The 17,393-nt window shown below is 36.6% G+C and overlaps 1 protein-coding gene and 1 pseudogene across 2 annotated transcripts in view; one reads left to right on the plus strand and one right to left on the minus strand.

Moving 5' to 3' along the window:
• Nucleotides 1–17,393, plus strand: part of ZC3H12B (zinc finger CCCH-type containing 12B) — a 477,685-nt gene that overhangs the window by 291,134 nt on the left and 169,158 nt on the right. The gene's annotated exons all lie outside the window — the stretch shown is intronic.
• LOC101132824 (mortality factor 4-like protein 1) lies at nucleotides 5,300–8,885 on the minus strand (annotated as a pseudogene).

Consider the following 17,393-nt stretch of genomic DNA (forward strand, 5'->3'; position numbering starts at 1 on the left):
GTGATTTCACCAGCTTTGTTCTTTCACTCAAGATTGCTTTGGCTATTTAGGGTTCTTCTTGGTTCCACACAAAGTTTAGGATTTTTTTTTCTGTTTCTGTTTACAAATATTGAAATTTTGATCAGAATAGCATTGAATATGGAGGTGACCTTAAGTTTTATGAACATTTTAATATTAATTCTTCCAATCCATAAATATAGAATAATTTTTCCAATTATTTTTTACTTCTTCAACTTTTTGTTAATGTTTTATGGTTTTCAGTGTTAAATTTATTTCTAAGTATTATATTTTTTGTGTTAGTGATTTTAATGGAATTATTATAAAGTTCATTTTTGGTACATAGAAACACTACTGATTTTTGTGTGGTGATTTTGTATTTGGTATTTTGTATTCTTATTTTGGATTATGTTGTCAACAAACAGCAACTATTTAACTTCTTTTTTCCTATATGGATACATTTTATTTCTCTCTGTTGCCTGATAACTCTGGCAAGGACTTCCAATACTGTGTTGAATTTAAGTGGTGAGAGTTGGCATCCCTGTGTTGTTCTGGATCTTAGATAAAAGGGTTTTAATTTCTCAACATTGAGTATAATATTGTTGCCTTATCATATACAGTTATTATTGTGTTGAGTGATGGGATGATCAGACCCAACCCAGGACGTGCGGGGCCCCCACATCCCCCGACAGGCCCTGGTGTGTGATGTTCCCCTCCCTGTGTCCATGTGTTCTCATTGTTCAACTCCCACTTATGAGTGAGAACATGTGGTGTTTGGTTTTCTGATCCTGTGTTAGTTTGCTAAGAATGATGGTTTCCAGCTTCATCCATGTTCCTGCAAAGGACATTAACTCATTCTTTTTCATGGCTGCATAGTATTCCATGGTATATATGTGCCACATTTTCATTATCCAGTCTACCATTGAGGTGCATTTGGTTTGGTCTCAAGTCTTTGCTATTGTAAATAGTTCTGCAGTAAACACATGTGTGCATGTGTCTTTATAGTAGAATGATTTATTATCCCTTGGGTATATACCCAGTAATGGGATTGCTGGGTCAAATGGTATTTCTAGTTCTAGATCCTGGAGGAATTGCCACACTGTCTTCCACAATGGTTGAACTAATTTACACTCCCACCAACAGTGTAAAAGTGTTCCCATTTCTTCTATTGCTCTCCAGCATCTGTTGTTTCCTGACTTTTTAATGATTGCCATTTTAACTACCATGAGATGGTATCTCATTGTGGTTTTGATTTGCATTTCTCTAATGACCAGTGATGATGAGCTTTTCTTCATATGTTTCTTGGCCGCATAGATGTTGTCTTTTGAGAAGGGTTTGTTCATATACTTTGCCCACTTTTTGATAAGGTTGTTTGTTTTTTTCTTGTAAATTTGTTTAAGTTCCCTGTAGATTCTGGATATTAGACCTTTGTCAGATGGATAGATTGCAAAAATATTCTCCCATTCTGTAGGTTGCCTGTTCACTCTGATGATAGTTTCTTTTGCTGTGCAGAAGCTCTTTAAGTTAATTAGATTTCATTTGTCAATTTTGGCTTTGGTTGTAATTGCTTTTGGTGTTTTAGTCATGAAGTCTTTGCGCATGCCTATGTCCTAAATGGTATTGCCTAGGTTTTCTTCTAGGGTTTTTATGGTTTCAGGTTTTGCATTTAAGTCTTTAATCCATCTTGAGTTTCTTTTTTTCTATTCCATTGAGGCATAATGTTAGGTTGTTTATTTGAGACCTTTCTTTTTTCATGTGAGCATTTATTATAATACACTTTTCTCTTAGAACTGTTGTTGCTGCATTCCATAAGTTTGGTATAATATGTTTTCATTTTTGTCTCAAGGTGTTTTTCAATTTCCTTTTAATTTTTTTATTGACTCCTTGGTTGCCCATGAACATATTTAATTTCCATGTATTTGTGAATTTTTAAAAATTTCTTCTGTTATTGATTTCTGGTTTTACACCATTGTCATCTGAAAAGTTACTTCACATGATTTAAGTTTTCTTAAAATTGCTATGACTCCTCTTGTGGCTTTAACCTATGGTCTATCCTGGAGAATGTTTCATGGGTACTTGAGAAGAGTGTGTATTCTAGTCCTGCTTGATGGACTATTCTCTGTATGTCTTTTGTTTCCATTTGATCAAAACTGTTGTTTGAGTCTTCTGTTTTGTATTAATTTTCTGTTTGAATGTCTGATAATTATTGAAAGTAGGGTATTTAAGTACCCTACTCTTATTGTATTGCAATCTATCTCTTCAGATTCTTTAGTATTTGCTTTTAATATTTAGGTGCTCCAGTATTGGGTACATGTAAATTTGCAATTTCGTATATATTCTTTTAACAAATTGATCTTTTTGTTATTATGTAATGTTTCTGTGTCTCTTTTTGCAGTTGTTTTTACATAAAGTTTATTTTATCTTATATAAATATTTCTACCCCAAATCTCTTTTGGTTTTCATTGCATGGAATACCTTTTTCTATTCTTTGACTTTCACTCTACATGTATCCTAATATCCAGAACAATAGAAAAATGCCCACTTTTGCCACTTCCACTCAACATAGTATTGAAAGTCCTTGTCAGAGAAATAAGGCTAGAGAGGAAATAAAAGGCATCTAAATGAGAAAGAAAGATGTAAAACTATTGCTATCTGCAGATGTCATGATCTTATATGGAAAAAATTCTAAATATTTCACTAAAAACCTAGAACTGGTAAACAAATTTAGTAAAGTTTCAGGCTACAAAATCAAGAAACAAAAATCAATAGATTTTCTTTACATTAACCATGAACTATCTGAAAAACAAATCGAGATAAATTCCATTTACAATAACTATTCCAAAAAATAAATTAATGAATTACTTAGGGGTAAATTTAACCAAAGCAAATGATCTATATAATGAAAACTATAAAAACATTTATGAAAGAAATTGAAAAAAATAAGTAAATAAAAGTTAGCCCATGTTTATGGATTTGAAGAATTATTTTTTCAAATGTTTATACCACTCAAAGTGATCTACAAATTCAGCACTATTCCAATGTCATTTTTCTTAAAAATATAAAAAAATCCTAAAATACCCAATTTTTAAGACAATTATGAGCAAAAGAATCGAACTGATTTCAAACTATCCTACAACATGCTAGTAATTCAAACAGCATGGAACTGGAATAAAAATAGATGTATCAAAAAAAACAGACTATACAGCCCAGAAATAAATAAATAAACACACACATATATGGTCTATTGACTTTCAACAAAGGTTTCGAGTATGTACAATGAGAAAAGGACAATCTCTTCAATAAATGGTGTTGGGGAAACCAAATATCCATATACAAAACAATAAAATTTGACCCTTGTCTGACACATTATAAAAAATTAACTCAAAATAAAGACTTAAACATGAGACCTGAAACTACAAAACCCATTAGAAGAAAGCATAGGGGCCTGAGCAATGGTATTTAATACTTGACTCCAAAAGCAAAAATAGACAAATGGGATTACATTGAAATAAAAAGTTTCTGTGCAACAAAGGAAACAAATGGTACAGTGAAGAGACAATCTACTCATATGGAGAAAATATTTGAAAGCCATATATTTGATAAGCAGTTAATGACCAAAATCTATAAAGAACCCAATGAACTCCATAGAAAGAAAACAAACAATTCAATTAAGAAATTGGCAAAAAACATGGATGAGACTGGAGGTCATTACTGTTGAGTGAAATAAGCCAAGCACAGAAAGACAAATCCTCCATGTTCTCACTTATACATGGAAGATAAAAAGGTGGAACTCATGAAGATAGAGAGCAGATAAGGGGTGACCACAAGCCAGGAATAGTATAGGGTAGGGACGATAAAGAGAAGTTGATTAATAGGTACAAATATATGCTTGGATAGAAAAAAAAAAAAGACCTAGTGTTAGATAGATTGTCAGCATGACCATAGTTTACAATAATCTAGTGTATTACTATAAAATAGCTAGAAGAAAGAATTTGAATGGTTCTAACATAAAGAAAACACAACTTTTTTAGAGTGATAGATATACCAAGCACACTGATTACATCTTTACAAATTATATGAATGTATTAAATAATCACATTAACTTCAAATAATAAAATTTAACTCAATTTTTAAAAAGAAATGGGCTAGAAACCTGAATAGATACTTTTAAAAGAAGACATACAGATGGCCCACAGATATATGAAAAAGCCCTCACAATCACTAATCATTAAGGACATGCAAATTAAAATAACAGTGATATATCACCTCACTTCTCTTACAATGGCTATTATCAAAAAGACAAAGATTAAGATTTGGCAGGGATGGAGAGAAAAGGGAAACCTTGTACATTGTTGGGAGAAATATAAATTAGTACAGTCATTATGAAAAACAGTGTGGAGACTCCTCAAGAAGCTAAAAATAAAATTACTATATGATCCAGCAATCCCACTTCTAGGAATTTTCCCAAAAGATTTAAAATCAGTATTTCAAAGATGTCATTGCAGCACTGTTCACAATAGCCAAGTTATGGAATCAACCTGTGTCCATCAACACATGAATGGATGAAGAAAATGTGATATATATAGATATACACAAATATACATAGATCAATATCTGTATCTACATATCGATATATAGATATACATACAGTGTAATACTGTTTAGCTTTTTGGGAATTTTTTAAAAATGTTATCGAAGATTTTTAAAACAATTCCTAAAAGATTGACTCTTCCAGAAAACTAGGTATACATACATTGTGTCTATTATGTTAAAATTTGCATTAGACACAAACACAAAAACCATGAAACAAGCCACCATTCTCCAACAATCTGAGCAAAGATGAAATCTCTAAAGAAAAACATGGATGACTTGCAAAGGATGAGCTCTTTATGCACCATAAAAAAAGAAGCACAAATGATTGAGTGTGTTCAGTTGTTACAATGAATTGAAACTTTGGTATTAGGAATGAGAGCATTTTGTCATATAGGATTACCAGGTATTATAAAAGGGCATAGTGTCAAAGGGATAGAAACAACAGCATTCAAAAACAGCTTCATAAACTAGGCAATAAAACACTCTATATCATGTTTCTCTGTTGTCCATCACTGAATACACCACTAGCAACTTTGAAATTTTAAAAAGGTAAGAAAAGAAAAAACGAGCTATAACCCCTTTTATTTTCTCTGTTTAAAATCAAACAGAAAACAAACATCAATTCTGTTATACACTAACATCTTCAAAGTACATCGTTCGTACAAGAGAAAGACTAACAACAAAAATATGTTTACATAGATCCAAACATAACTGAGTGATAGTGCCTCTCACACAGCTTTACAGTGGTACTCAGGAGGAGCCACTTGATAATTGCTGGCACTAAACAAAGTTGCAGAATTCTTTGCCAGGTACTTTAGGAAATAAGGAAGATAATTCAGTAATAAAGCAAGTCTCTTCTCATCCAGCAGTGTCTAGGCCAACATTGCTCCAATTCATACAAATAATCTCAGTAGATATGGCACTTTATACACTTGGAACATGGCTGCATGAGGGTGATCTGCAAGAATTTCAGCATACTATGCTCTCAAATTTGTAGGGTAGGTGGGTGCCCAACATTAAGTTGAAGTATTCTTTTATCCCTGGCATAACTTCATTAACGGCATAGTCATTATCTGTGTTTCCATGAGATTGATTGTAATTTGCATAATTCTTTATAATGAAACCCACATTCTTCTTGGAAGAAAGATAAAAGAGCTCTTTTTGCCTGGTAATTAAGTCCCAGTCGTCAACAAGCCATAGTTTTAGCTCTTCAGGAATCTCTATCTTCAACTCTGTTCATAAATGTTTCCTCATTTTCTTTTTTTCTATATGTATCACATTGTCTTTATTTGTCTTTTTTTTTATTATACTTTAAGTTTTAGGGTACATGTGCACCACGTGCAGGTTTGTTACATATGTATACATGTGCCATGTTTGTGTGCTGCACCCGTTAACTCCTCATTTAGCATTAGGTATATCTCCCAATGCTATCCCTCCCTCCTCCCCCCACCCCACAACAGTCCCCAGTGTGTGATGTTCCCCTTCCTGTGTCCATGTGTTCTCATTGTTCAATTCCCACCTATGAGTGAGAAAATGCGGTGTTTGGTTTTTTGTCCTTGCGATAGTTTGCTGAGAATGATGGTTTCCAGCTTCATCCATGTCCCTACAAAGGACAGGAACTCATCATTTTTATGGCTGCATAGTATTCCATGGTGTATATGTGCCACATTTTGTTAATCCAATCTATCATTGTTGGACATTTGGGTTGGTTCCAAGTCTTTGCTATTCTGAATAGTGCCGCAATGAACACACATGTGCATGTGTCTTTATAGCAGCATGATTTATAATCTTTGAGTATACACCCAGTAATGGGATGGCTGGGTCAAATGGTATTTCTAATTCTAGATCCCTGAGGAATCGCCATGCTGTCTTCCACAATGGTTGAACTAGTTAACAGTCCCACCAACAGTGTAAAAGTGTTCCTATTTCTCCACATCCTCTCCAGCACCTGTTCTTTCCTGACTTTTTAATGATTGCCATTCTAAATGGTGTGAGATGGCATCTCATTGTGGTTTTGATTTGCATTTCTCTGATGGCCAGTGATGATGAGCATTTTCTCATGTGTCTTTTGGCTGCATAAATGTCTTCTTTTGAGAAGTGTCTGTTCATATCCTTCACCCACTTTTTGATGGGGTTGTTTGTTTTTTTCTTGTAAATTTGTTTGAGTTCATTGTAGATTCTGGATATTAGCCCTTTGTCAGATGAGTAGGTTGCAAAACTGTTCTCCCATTCTGTAGGTTGCCTGTTCACTCTGATGGTGGTTTCTTTTGCTGTGCAGAAGCTCTTTAGTTTAATTAGATCTCATTTGTCAATTTTGGCTTTTGTTGCCATTGCTTTTGGTGTTTTAGACATGAAGTCCTTGACCATGCCTATGTCCTGAATGGTATTGCCTAGGTTTTCTTCTAGGGTTTTTATGGTTTTAGGTCTAACATTTAAGTGCTTAATCCATCTTTAATTAATTTTTGTATAAGGTGTAAGGAAGGGATCCAGTTTCAGCTTTCTACATATGGCTAGCCAGTTTTCCCGGCACCATTTAGTAATAGGGAATCCTTTCCCCATTTCTTGTTTTTGTCAGGTTTCTCAAAGATCAGATAGTTGTAGATATGCGGCATTATTTCTGAGGGCTCTGTTCTGTTCCATTGGTCTATATCTCTGTTTTGGTACCAGTACCATGCTGTTTTGGTTACTGTAGCCTTGTAGTATAGTTTGAAGTCAGGTAGCATGATGCCTCCAGCTTTGTTCTTTTGGCTTAGGATTGACTTGGCAATGCGGGCTCTTTTTTGGTTCCATATGAACTTTAAAGTAGTTTTTTCCAATTCTGTGAGGAAAGTCATTGGTAGCTTGATGGGGATGGCATTGAATCTATAAATTACCTTGGGCAGTATGGCCATTTTCTTTTTTTTTTTTTTTTTTTTTTTTTTTTTTTTTTTTTTTTTTTTTGAGACGGAGTCTCGCTCTGTCGCCCAGGCTGGAGTGCAGTGGCGCGATCTCGGCTCACTGCAAGCTCCGCCTCCTGGGTTCACGCCATTCTCCTGCCTCAGCCTCCCGAGTAGCTGGGACTACAGGCGCCCGCCACCACGCCCGGCTAATTTTTAGTATTTTTAGTAGAGACGGGGTTTCACCGTGTTAGCCAGGATGGTCTCGATCTCCTGACCTCGTGATCCACCCGCCTCGGCCTCCCAAAGTGCTGGGATTACAGGCGTGAGGGCCATTTTCATGATATTGATTCTTCCTACCCAAGTTCGCTCATGATTTGGCTTTCTGTTTGTCTGTTATTGGTGTATAAGAATGCTTGTGATTTTTGCACATTAATTTTGTATCCTGAGACTTTGATGAAGTTGCTTATCAGCTTAAGGAGACTTTGGGCTGAGACAATGGGGTTTTCTAGATATACAATCATGTCATCTGCAAACAGAGACAATTTGACTTCCTCTTTTCCTAATTGAATGCCCTTTATTTCCTTCTCCTGCCTGATTGCCCTGGCCAGAACTTCCAACACTATGTTGAATAAGAGTGGTGACAGAGTGCGTCCCTGTCTTGTGCCAGTTGTCAAAGGGAATGCTTCCAGTTTTTGTCCATTCAGTATAATATGGGCTGTGGGTTTGTCATAGATAGCTCTTATTATTTTGAGATATGTCCCATCAATACCTAATTTATTGAGAGTTTTTAGGATGAAGCATTGTTGAATTTTGTCAAAGGCCTTTTCTGCATCTATTGAGATAATCATGTGGTTTTTGTCTTTGGTTCTGTTTATGTGATGGATTACGTTTATTGATTTTTGTATGTTGAACCAGCCTTGCATCCCAGTGATGAAGCCCACTTGATCATGGTGGATAGCTTTTTGATGTGTTGCTGGATTCGGTTTGCCAGTATTTTATCTACCCAGGCCCTTTTCTTCCAAAAATGCTGCAGAATCTCATTGTTACTGCCACCATCTCCATTTCCAGGTTTTTTCTCTTTCTTCTTTTGTTGTTTTCACTTCAACATGTTTCTGTTACACACAAGATGTCTTCTTTCCTGGGGCAGCCCCTCTCATCTTTCCCTCTGCATATTGTTCCTGAATGACTTTTTGAAGTTCTGTTTCTGCATATTGGTGTCCACGTATTTGAGTACTCTGTTCTCTGGAATGATTCAACCCTATTTTTATTCCACCAATTGTAATGTACAAAGTATTTCACTTGTTTGTCCTTTATGGCAACCTCTACACACTTTTCTTCATAAAAAAGGGGTCCAAGAGAGCGCAGCACTCACTCACCCTCCTGGAGTTTAGGCTTTGGCTCCTCCTTTGGCATCATTTATAAGTGATTCACTACCTCCTCCTTCTTTCAGCACCCCTGACTACCACACCCTACTTGCTCCTATTTAGCTTTTTAAAAGGAAGAATTTTTTTTTTATTTTCAACGAGGATGAAATTGGAGAGCATTGAGATAAGTGAAATAAGCCAAATGCAGGAAGACAAATGCTGTATATTCTCATTTATACATGGAATCTAAAATGATTTAACTTATAGAAGCAGAGAGTAGAATGCTGGTTACCAGAGGCTAGAGGTAGACAGAATGGAAAGATAGTAGTCTAAGGGTACAAAGCCTGTGAGACAGGAAAAATAAGTTTATTATTTATTTATTTATTTATTTATTTATTTATTTATTTTTACAGTAAAGTGAAAGCAAGTTTATTAGGAAAGTAAAGGAATAAAAGAATGGCTACTCTATAAGCAGAGCAGTGGCTTGAGCTGTTCAACTGAAGATATTTATTATTACTTCTTGATTATATGCTAAGCAAGGTGTGTATTATTCATGAGTTTTCCGGGAAAGGGGTGAGCAATCCCCAAAACTCAGTGTTTCTTCCCTTTTTACAACATATAGGGTAACTTCCTGATGTTGCCACGGCATTTGTAAACTGTTACAGCATTGGTGGAAGTGTCTTTTTGCATGCTAATGCATTATCATTAGTGTATAATGAGCAGTAAAGATGACCAGAGGTCACTCTTGTTGCCATCTTAATTTTGGTGGGTTTTAGCTGGCTTCTTTGCTGTAGCCTGTTTTATCAGCAAGGTCTTTATGACCTGTATCTTATGCCAACCTTCTGTCTCATCCTGTGACTAAGAATGCCTTATCCTGGGAATGCAGCCCAGTAGGTCTCAGCCTTACTTTACCCAGCCCCTATTCAAGATGGAGTTGCTCTGGTTTGAATACCTCTTACATATTTCTCCCCTCCCTTTTATAAGAGAACCCTTAATCTTAAGGGTTGTAGAGGGATGAAAATTTGTCTTCTGTAACTTCTTCAGGCTGAACAGGGGCAATAATATTCCTCCCTAATTATTAAGGTCTCTCATATTTGGGATAGAGAGGAGCTCTGTCAGAAAGCATCGGTGTGTCCAGGGGCATGCATAACTCTGAGTTCCAATGAAAGGTGATATCTGGAAGATTAATAAATGTTCAATTTAAGAAAACATTCAGTAAGCTTATCTTGTGTTCCTACACAGAGAGTACAACTGTACTATATTCTACAACAATAAAGCAAAATAAGCAAAATCATCCAAAGTAAACTAAATAAGAAGGCATTCCATGAACTGTGCAACTGTTGGAACCAAGCTGATATGGGGTTGCTAGATGAGTCCGGTATGTGTTTAGAATTAGAATACTGATACTGATCTGGATTTTTATATTACCTATCCCTCTTGTTTCTTCTGGGATGCAGCCAGAGATCACTGGTTGGTTCACAGAAATAAGCAATCAGTCTAAATTGCATAAAAAAGAAACTCAAAAACAACTGATGAGATTAGAATCTAATAACAGGTTTTTGAAACCTGTTATTAGATAACAGATAACATAGTATCTGTTATTAGATAACATAGTTTTTGAAACATAGTTTTCCTCTCTCCAGTCTCCCATTTGTACTAAAGATAAATCATGGTAAGACCAATTTGGCTTATGATACTTGGCCTGTTTATTTGTATAAGTGCAGCAAGAATAATTATTTGTCACATAAGCTCTTTTTAAATTGGCTTTAATGGAACTCTGTTCCATAAGGAATCTCAGATGTGACTTTTTTTTAAAAGCTGAACCCAGCCATGGTTTTGTGCCATCAAATGCCTGTGAGTTGGGTAAATTCTTCTCCTCCTGAGGTCCTAATATAAACTTGGGGCTCCTGGGCCTGTCAGAAAGTGACAATCTTTACTTACTACAGGTAAGGAACTATGCACAGGTACTGTGTACACAAGGTAGGGGGCCAGTTTTACCAAGGGGCTTTTATTGGCTCTATAAGTCAAGTATAATTTCTTAAAGAAAAGCACACCATTCCAGTCAAAGCTTGGTAAAAATAACCAGTTTCTCCAACTGTGTCCTGTTGCAAAGGAAAATAGATTCTTATTGTACTTATGCAAATAACTATGTTGCCATAAGTTAAGTATAATCACAGCTAATTTCCAAATTCTGCAGAAATCAGGTAGAGAGAAAAAAATCCTCCAAATTTTGTTCACAGCAGTATAGTTTACTCAATTGTTAAAAGCTGTATATATCTCTCCAAAAAAAGTTTTCTTGACTGAAAAACAAAACAAAGGATCAGCAATGTTTTAAGCAAAAAGTCAAAAAGATTAATTCAGTCTTCTATTAGTTCAGTCCATGCAGTTATCACCTGTCCTGCTTCATATTCATGAACATTTCGGCTCTCCATCAGAGTCCTGAAAGTTTTTTTCCTCTATTCTAATGTCACAATTTCCAAAGTTATCAGAAACCTGCATTTAAAAACACCTGTTAGAGTTCTGTAGTTGATTATGAAACATCCTTCTAAAGAGGACCAAAACAAGTCAATTGTCTGTGTATGACAAAAAGTCTTAGGACAGCCACTATTAAAACCACAATTGATAAGGAAACTTTGGTTCCTTCCGTAGCATACAACAATTTTACACAACAATTATAACTATTAATAACATACAGTAAGTCATATCAGAATTATAGGAGTTTCTCACAAATTAGGAACACATACCAATATCATATTTATACAAATACAGTCCAAAGAAAGCCAAAAACCATTTCATTTTTGACAATGTTTCCTGTATGATTTTTATACCAAAAAAGGCATACTTCACCATTGCATTAGTGTACTATTGATATCAAACCTAATTCTTAATAAAACGTTACAGACAAATGTATCCAATCTTAATCAGTATGACTATAGTTAAGATTCTTATAAACTTTTATAACGCTTTACAATTTTTTATTAAAGATCAGGTCATTGCTCTCAGGAAACCCCGTTGTGCTTTTATTCCAATGTTCAATTTATGAAAAAACTGAATAATACTCCTTTAACTTTAGCTAATATGTTCACATGCAGAATTTCTTTTACAAGATTAATTTTTCACAACTTTTCACTTGCTGAAACCTTCAGCTTTTTCCTCTCTAACTTAAAACAATCCTTTAACCCTTTAATCTAGGCAGAAAAATCTACATTCCCATACCTTCTTATAATCTTTTACCAAAAACACATTTCACTTTCCTTGCACATCTTGCATGTAAAATTGTTTTTATTTTTCAAAGATTACTTAAGTCATGTAAACTAAAGAGCATTACATTTTTTGCTTTTCTGAAAAAAATATTTTTAAGCCAATTAATTGGAGCACCTTTATAAATAAACATCACACACACAACACACATAAATGCAGAGAGAGACAGAAGAAGATCCAGTAGTTATAAGATTTTTCATTTGCCAATTTTTAATTGGATTACTGGCTTCAGGGTGGGGCTCTTGGAGGAACAGTGCCAGTTTCTCTGACCTAATAAGTAGGCACAACTGGAAGGCAAAAACAGATCCCCCAAAATTAAGGGTCCCATTTTTATATCAAATCTTAGATCTCCAAAAAGAGAAATGCTATGAAACAAGACAGTGCAATGATTTTACCATGCATTTCATTACAAAGCAACCCAATCAGCCCATTCTGTGATTGCCCCATCCCCCATGGGAGTCTTATCTCTCAGTGGCAGTGTGGGGACACTTCCATACCTTCCAGGTGGCTAAGAGCATGCTTCTCTGATCCGAACGTGCAGAGAGTGGAGTATTCCCTCACAACTGCCATAAGCTATCCCCAAAAGTATATTTCCTACCTAGTTATTATACATGAAAGTGCTCTCATAATATGAAGTAATTTCTGATACCTCCAAAGTATTATACATCAGATAATGCAATGCAAACTAGAACAAAGCCTTAGATTTTGAGAAGGATCTATCCACTTCTAATTCCTAGGGTTTCATAAGGAAGACAGAGGATTTTTTCAAAATGGGGTCTGTGGCACCTCCTCTTTTTTTCTGAAGGAGTCCCAGGCTGTTAGAGCTCGTATATCCACTTTTAATTAAGCTGACTTTTAACCATAGTGCTTAAAAAAGAAGGTCCTTTTAAATCTATTACCCAACTTTAGCCAGGCCAAACAGCCAATATTTCTGGCTTTTTAGCTTTACCAAAGTTAACCTCTCAAGTGAAACCAATAAGCCTTTACTAAGGTTATAACTTAACCACGAGTGTACAAGGTATTTTCAAAGAGGTGGTAAGAGTTTTTACAAAATCTAGACTCCTCAAAGGTAGCTCAGAGAAGGGAAAATTCGAGACGGTTCTTCGAGGAGAATAGAATCAACAAATTGTAAAGGTCACACAGATATCAAATGAGAAACGACCCATTCCCTAAGCTGAGAAAAGAACCCGGGTACCATTGTAAAATGGCAAAGCCTTAACTGCCAGACTACAGCATTGGGCAGCTTTCATTGCTCTTCCCAGAGAGAGCCTAGAGCAGGCCAATTTTGAGCTTGCAAAGGCTTTTAACTGCTCGAGATAATTTTTAGGGCTAATTACGACATGAACCCCAAAATTCCTGTTCCCTGGATGGAAGAGACCAAGAGAAAGTACCACGAAATCATTTCAAGGTCAAGCTCCCAAGGACATGAAAAAAGATGAGAAGGAAACTTCATCCAGGTTTTTTGTTTGTTTGTTTATTTTTGTTTTTGTTTTTGTTTTTGTTTTCAGGGAAGTGTAGCATAGTTTGTAACTGACCAGTTTGCTAGGCCATCTTGAACAGCAGGCTTACAGGGGTCCTAGGCCCATGTTCTATCCTAAGGGACCCCTCTTTCTGACAGAAAGATACAGAAAGAAAAATTCATACAACAAAGTACAACATATTCACTACAGCTTAAGACTAGCCTCTTGAATCCTTTTTCTTATTAATTAAAACTGTACAGAGGAGATAAACAGTGATTTTTATCATTCCTTTAATCAGTTTGCACAAACAGAGAAGCTGGAAACCTGACTGGTAAGAAATTCATACCCTTTTGCTGGCTTGCCAGACTTCTGGGTTTTCCTTCCCTGAGCGACCCTGGCAACCCAGCCCGCTACACCATTGCCCTGGGGGCCAAGCCACAACACAAAGGAAAATCATGGAACCAAAAGCAAAACTCTCTCAGTTTTGCAAGTTGTCCCCCAGTGGACTGCCTGGGGAAGCTAGATTAACATTTTCCATTCCAGCCAGAGCAAAATACATGTGGCAAAACAGATATTAGCCACTCTGCTTAGCACCCAATATCGAACTGGCAAGACTTAAATTTGCCCCAGGTTGTGTCCTGTCATCTTTAATTTATTCGAAGTGGATTGAAGGAGTTCCAACATGTGTTCTCTGGGCAAGATGGTCACCCTGAGTAACAGAAAATATACAAAAGAGAAAGGAGAGGAAGGGAGAGAAGCATTGCCTGTGGCAGAGTGGGAAAGGCAAGGAGCTCAGGGAGGCCAGAGAAAGGCCCACCTATTGCAGCAACACTGAATCAAAAGTCCAGGTTTGTCAGTAGCAAAGAGACCTCTTCCACCAGTTCCATTAGCTCTCAAGTTTCCCCCTTTGGGAAGAAGCAAAACTCCCATGTCCCATGACCCTGTACATGCCAAATCCTGTCATCCACAGACATCAGCAAAGAGTGCAAGGCAAATTAATCCAAAAAGAATAGGAGTTAACATCTCATACTGCCAAACCCACTCTTAGCCAAAAGGGACTTTACTGAGAAGGGGGGCCTCCACCCCCCTAAATATTTGGAAGGACTATAATGTTCCTAAGTTGGGCCCTGAACCCAAGTTCGGTCAAGCATTTTTGCCTTTTATTAAGAGGGGTCTTTAACTCTCTCTGTCTTAGAAGAGACTCCAACTCCTCTAAGTTGGACCTCTAACCCAATCCCATTCTTTACCCGGCTACCCCACCACTTACCCAAAGTCAGCCAATTGGTGCTGCAGTCTATTTCCTTTCAGCCAAGGGTCTCCTCAGTATCGTCCCTTTGGGGTTCATCAGAAAGATGTTACCAGAATGGGGTCCCAATCTAGACCCCACGAGAGAGTTCTTGGATCTTGTGCAAGAAAGAATTTTAGGTGAATCCATACAGTAAAGTGAAAGCAAGTTTATTAAGAAAGTAAAGGAATAAAAGAATGGCTACTCCATAGACAGAATAGCCTGACTTTTTTAAGGCCTATTGTACAATGTGGTAGATATAGCTAATAATCGAGTACTACACATTTCAAAATCACTGAAAGTAACTTCAAATGTTTCCATTACTAAAATTGTTAGCGATTTGAGATGATGGGCATGTTCATTCACTTGACTTAATTATTCCACATTATATTTAAAAATCACAACATCACTTTCTATTCCACAAATAGATACAATCATTGTTTTTCAATATATAATTTAAAATTAACTAGAAGGGTATTGATAGCGTGCATGATTCTCTAGTACAAAAGTGATTCTAAAGTTGGAGAAACAGATAAAAGATCTTTTTGAAAATTAATCAGAAACCATTTCTTACATAATTTGAAAATATCTATTAAGTTCCATCTGGATACATAGTAATGTTCTAGCTTTCTGCCACCAGCTCACATTCTCTGTCTTCAGAACAATCCTTAGTACTCACAAGGGGATATTTGGCATTCAAAAATGTTTTGGGTGTCATTACATGTGAGATGGGTCTTTTAAAGACACCAGATGAATCAGTCTTGTTTTTTATCTGACTTACCACTTTGTACCTTTTACGTGGGATATTTACACCATTTACACATTCAAGGTTAATATTGATATGTGAGGTTTTGATCCTATCCTGAAGTTGCTAGCTGATTGCTTTATAGTTTCTATTGTATGGTTGCTCTAATAGAGTCTTTGGACTGTGTAGTTAAGTGTTATTTTTTTTCTTGTAGCAGGTATTATTCTTTCATTTTCATGTTTAGAACTCCCATAAGGCTCTCTCATAAGGGTAGGCTAGCAGTAATTATGTACACAAACTGTGTACAAAATCTACAGGAAATGAATAAATTTCTGGAAACTCACAACATTCCAAGATTGAATCAGGAAGAAATGGAAACTCTGAAGAGACCAATATTAAATTGGACAGTTGAATCACTAATTTAAAAACCCACCAACAAAATGAAGTCCTGGAACAGATAGATTCACAGTTGAATTCCATTAGACATACAAAGAAGAGTTGGTACCAATTCTACTGAAACTATTCCAATAAATTGAAAAGGAGGGAACTCCCTTTTAACTCACTCTACAAAGCCAGAATTACACTGATGCCAAAATCGGGCAAAGACACAAGGAGAAAATAAAACTCTATGCCAATATCTCTGAAGAACATAAGGCAAAAGTGCTCAAGAAAATACTAGCAATCTGAATCTGGCAGCACATCAAAAACTTAATTTTCCATGCTCAAGTAGGCTTTATTCCTGGGATACAAGGTTGGTTCCACACATGCAAACCAATAAATATGATTCACCACATAAACAGAACTAATAACAAAAACCATAAAATCATCTCAATATATGCAGGAAAAATCTTTCAATAAAATCCAGCATCTCTTTATGACAAAAACCCTCAACAAAATCGGCATTGAAGGAAAATATCTCAAAATAATAAGAGCCTTCTATGACAAACCTACAGCCAGCATCATACTGAATGGACAAAAGTTGAAAGTATTCTTCATAAGAACTGGAACAAGACAAGAATGCCCACACTTTTACTCAACATAGTACTGAAAGTCCTAGCCAGAGCAATAAGGCAAGAGAAAGAAATAAACGGCTTCCAAATAGTAAAAGAAGTCAAATCATCTTTCTTTCCTGACAAGGAATCTATACCTAAAGAAACCCCTAAAGACTCCATTAAGAAGCAGGGAAAAGATGGCCAACTACACACAACCAGGAGCAAAATTGCCACCAAGAGACTAGGACTAGGATTACTAGCACACTTCTAACAGATCTCCAGAGGGAAGGCATAGAGAATGGACAGAGGGAAGACACTGAAGCTGGGCTGAAGTGGGAGGAAGCTGGGAACACTGCATGGGTCTACAGTGCACCAGGACTCATTTCTGGCCCCCAATGACTTTGGGGAAATGGGTGAATTGAACTGGGAAAAAGCAAGTTGCTCTCACCACAGGCCTCTGGAATTCTGGCAACAGAAGACCCCTCAAACATCACAGACACTTGAGTTGGCAAAGAGAGCTGCTTAGATAAGTGGTAAGGGCAGCACGTCAGTTGATATTGGTCCCAGAGTATTTGTTGCAGGAGCATCTGTAGCAGAGCATGGCCAGCGATGCCCATCCTCCTAGGCTCAATTTGCTCCCATAGGAGATTTTAGCCCTAGGGGAAATGTCAGACCTGAACTCTACAGGGTGATCTTGCTCATCAGACAAGGCCAGTCTGACCTGAGCACCCCTTGGTGTGCTGGGGTTTCCTGGGACCCCAGCCTGGATTTGCCTGTTTGCAGTGCTTTGGGGGCTCAGATCATAGCTCTTGCAATG

The sequence above is a fragment of the Gorilla gorilla genome, chromosome X, assembly GCF_029281585.2.
Source record: "Gorilla gorilla gorilla isolate KB3781 chromosome X, NHGRI_mGorGor1-v2.1_pri, whole genome shotgun sequence".
Lineage (NCBI taxonomy): Eukaryota > Metazoa > Chordata > Mammalia > Primates > Hominidae > Gorilla > Gorilla gorilla.